Source organism: Rana temporaria (genome assembly GCF_905171775.1).
Source record: "Rana temporaria chromosome 2 unlocalized genomic scaffold, aRanTem1.1 chr2f, whole genome shotgun sequence".
NCBI classification, from domain to species: Eukaryota; Metazoa; Chordata; class Amphibia; order Anura; family Ranidae; genus Rana; species Rana temporaria.
In genome coordinates, this window is record NW_024404411.1 from 167,368 (window position 1) to 172,226 (window position 4,859).

The following is a 4,859-nucleotide window of genomic DNA, read 5'->3' on the forward strand; positions in this document are numbered from 1 at the left end:
CTTAATGCATATACCACATGAGTACTATTGCAGGTGATAAAATGTTTTATTTCAAAATCTTGCTGGTTCGACGGTGATGTGAAATGATCTAAATTCCTCTGTAATTTTCTCACCTCTTTGCAAGGCTTGCATTTTCTGCACGAGAAAAAACCGTTCTTATTCCAAAAACTTTGAGGTTTTTCTGGGAGAACTAAGATTTTCTTCACTATGGTGTCACCATATGCAGATGCCTTTCTATAAATAAATTGGGGTTTCTGTGGTATTACAGGTCCTATTTTCTTATCTAACGACAGAATGTGCCAATGCTTCGTGAAAATGGATTCCACCTCTTTATATTGACTGTGGAATTGGGAAATAAATCCCCATTCATTGGGATTTGACTCTTGAACTTCCTGTATATTTCCAACATTCTTTTCTTCTAGACATTTATTTCTCGGTATCATTCCCACCTCCTCCACGATTGTGTCTAAAAAATGAGGGTTATATCCCTTAGCTTTAAATCTTTCTGTGAGGATTCTTGATTGGTTGAGGAAGTTGTTGGTTTCTGAGCAGTTCCGTCTGACCCGCATTATCTGCCCCTTTGGGATGTTTTTTAACCATCTTGGGTGGTGTCCACTGGTTGTTGGCAGGTAACTATTTCTGTCCGTTTGTTTAAAATAGACCATAGTTTCCAATTTGTTATTTTTCCGATAAATAGTTACATCTAAAAAATTGATTGTGTCATGATGCCATTCCGATGTAAGCCTGATGTTGTTGTTATTATTATTTAAAATACTTAAAAACATATTTAAAGATTCTTCTGTTCCCGCCCAAATAAAAAACAGATCGTCGATAAAACGTTTATAAAAAATTAACTCGGCTTTTCTTTCTTTAAAAATGGATTTATCTTCCCACTCGGCCATGAACAAATTCGCAATGCTCGGGGCGAACTTTGCTCCCATTGCGACACCGCGTTTTTGAGTGTAGAATTTGTTCCCAAACCAAAAATAATTATGTGATAAACAAAAATTTAATGCGTGGCCTATAAAGACTTTTTGATTATGTGGAAGATCATCCCTTTGACTTAGAGCCCAATTGAGGGCTAAAGTGGCATCATCATGTTGAATTATGGAATATAGTGAGGACACATCTGCTGTTACTAATAGCACTTGCTGATTTTCAATTAAAGTGACGTTGTGCAAACAATTTAGAAAATCCTTTGTATCTTTCAAATAGGATCTTGTCGATTTCACACTCTTCTGCAAAAATTTATCAAGATATTGGCCCATTCTGGACGATATAGAGTCTATGCTGTTCACAATTGGGCGTGCTGGTGGATTAACCGGGTCCTTATGTATCTTTGGCAGGGTGTAGATCGTCGGTATTTTGCTACTTGCTGGTAATAGATACATTTTTTCTTTCGTCGACAATACTCCTGAAGATGAGCCAATTTGTATTAATATTTCTAATTGGTTTCTATATGATTGTGTTGGATCATGTTCCAACAAACCATATGTGTTTTGGTCGGATAGCATGTCCTCAATCTGATTTTGATAATACTCTTTGGATAGTATCACGACTCCTCCTCCTTTGTCAGCAGATCTCACTACTATATCTTTCCTTTTCTCTAACAGTTTAATACCATCATTTATGTGTTGAGCACTCACATTCTTTTTGGGCTTCAATTGATTCAGATCTCGCAGAACTAATCCTTTAAACACCTCAATTTGATGGTTGGGGTTGTTCGGTGGGTTAAACAGAGATTTGTTTTTTAAGCCACTATTAATCACTCCTTGATGGTTATTAATGGGTGCTCTCTGTGTGTTTAAGCCCACAAAATATTTTTTTATATTTAGTTTCCTAATATATTTATGTACATCTATGTACACGTCAAACTTATTTATCGGTTTTTTCTTACCACATTTGAGCCCCATATTCAAAATATTTAACTCTTTGTGCGTCAATTCCACTTTGCTCAGATTGAAGATCCCATCTGCTACTGGTGTCGACTTCTTTTCCTGGATCCTCCTTCCTGCCCTACATCCTCTTGTGTTGGGTTTCTTGGTTGGGGGTGCTGGGTTTGTTCTCTGGTCCAATAGGTTTGTGGTTGTTGTGGTCTCCATTCTTGTTCTCTGTATTGTTGTGGTGGGTACTGTTGAGGCCTCCCCCTGGGATGTGGGTAACCTCTCCCTCTCCTCTGCGACCCTCCTCCCCTCCCTAAAAAAGGACGTGGTGGGGGCGCGTCATTATTCTGTTGCGTATTTAGAGGTTGATAATAATTATAAATAGGGGTTGGATAAGGTATTGGTTGTTGGTTGTGGTTTGATCCTCTACCTCTTGTTCCTCTGGGTTTTCCCCTGCCCCTTCTTATAGGTGTGGAGAATTGAGCTGGGGAATCAATCACTATCTCTTCTTCACTTATGTTCTCTTGTCTTCTTTCTGGCTGTGACTGTGTGGTGTCACCCACATTGATTACTGTTTCGTCATCTGCCAGTTTGATAATTAAATTTAATTTGTCTGGTAAAGTTGATTGCCATGCATATAAATTATTGGTGGTATAATCATTCATGTCTCTGTGATATTTCTTAATCTTCTTTTTTTGTGTGTCCTTATCTACTTTTTCCAATCTTTTATTGGTTCTAGTATTGAAGTCAATGATGGGTTGAGTGTCCTTAATTGGATCCAATTGTGCCTGTAATTCATTAATTTTATTCTCTAACATTTTCATTTTGCGTTTTTTCCTTAATAGTATAAGATCCTGAAGCTTAGCGGATACCCCATTAAAAAAATCAAACCATTCACGAATGGAATTGGCATCATCCAATCCATCTTGGGGGGTAATTTCCCATCTCAGACTTCTAATGGTGATTTTGTCCTTCACATATTGTTCCAGAGTGCATATGTCCCACCAGGTTCTCACTTGTCTCTCTAATGTGTTACCTAGTGCTGACATTGCCCCATTATAGTTCACCTGACTGGCGGTTGGTCCACTAGCTGTAAATAAAGTGTTCATATCTAGATTTCTATTGCTTAAAAATTTGAGGGCATCCATAGCTGCTGGGTAAATGGATAAAACAACGTATATAAAATAGTACTGATTGGTGGCCCTCTATTGATAGTACAACCCTGCGCTTTAGGAGTAAGCTACAAAGTCTAGGCAATAAGAATTCTAATCACGATAAAACACAATAAATAAAATAATAGTAAAAGCAGCTGCTTAAAAATAAAAGTCACTTGTTAAAAGCAGAAAAATAAAAACAGCCCGCACAGAGCATGTAAATAGTCCTGCAGCAGCGCTGCAAACCCCTGGTTTGGAAACAGATAAAAGCTGTGTGGGATGACTCGATCAGATGTAGTTTAGGTATGTGCTCCAATCACCAAAAGGCATTCACCACGTGGGGGGATATGGGGTCCCCTTCGGGGGAAACACTCACCAGATGGTTTCTTTATACTCGCATTTCCATATAAATCACCTCACGTATCACCTTCAGATGTTTGGAAACTGCATACCCCTCTCCTATCTTGATCACCGTTATTGTATTCACTTTCCGGGTGTAGTGTCCGCAGATGTATGAGGAAATGAAAAAACCATATGGTGCAATATCGTTTTTGAATATTTAATGTTACCCCAAAAACAGATATACAATGGTCCCCTCATAAAAACGTGCGTACCAAAAAATACATTAAATCAGGCATATAAAGGTTTCTTTAGCATTTCTCACTGTTAGGTGTAGACCCCTGAAGACCGCTCTATAGGCTTTCCTGTGGCTGTCACTTCCTGGTTTCTCCCACAGTGGAACGCATACGTCACTTCCGGTCGGGTGCTGGATAGCAACGCTCTGACGTTTCGTCCGTTCGGACTTTTTCCAAGAGCGTGCTATTCCTCTGCACCCGCCGGAGTTATATTGTGTGGTGCTACACGCCCACCTGTGACGATACTATAGATGGGAGTGGCCCTCCATCCATGCATCACTTAATCCTCACTCCGAGCGCCGCGCTAAGTCACGCCCCCCGGAGAGGAGGAGGTCACTCGGGCTTGTTTTGTTGTTGTACTCCGCTCGCTGACATACACTGTTGCCACCACCTGAATCAACTGCCTGCCTGTAGTATATTAGGAACAATACACTAGCTAAACTGTATACAGTATATATATATATATATATATATATATATATATATACAAAGCCTGGAATGCATATATATGCTAAATATACGGGAATACAGGATCTAACTGAATCAATGCCTGCTCAATCTAGCTAACTGAAATAAAATAACTCTCTCTCTCTCAGAACGCCGCAACACACTACACAAGGCCAACACGCAGGCGGCCTTATATAGTGTGGGGTGTGTACTTAGTCCCCCTGAGACAATGTTGGCCAGAGGCACCATGCCTTTGGCCAATTATGGCTCTCTGTGCTGACGGCGCTGTGATTGGCCAAAGCATGCAGGTCATAGTGCATGCTTGGCCAATCATCAGCCATGACGCAGTGAATTATGGGCCGTGGTGTGACGCTCAAATTTGGCGCAAACGGCCCATAATGTTCAAAATTTGGCGAACAAGCAAACAGCCGATGTTGGAGTCGAACTCGAAGCTCATCCCTAGTCAGGAAATTAAATGTTCGTTCAATACCTGCTCCATTTAATGCGTTGTTTACCTTATACAGTGTCCTTGTTCAAGACAGTTTATTGGACGGGCTAAGAGAGCCCTCCATATAAGATTAGAAGAACATGTGGACAATGTGAGGAGGGGTTTCCCCCAAGCATAATTTGTCAAAACATTATGCTAAATACCATGATAAAGAAATTAAAGGGACCCTCTTTTTACCCATTGAAAAATTGTGCCCACATTGGAGGGGTACCAATAAAGTTCGCTCAATATC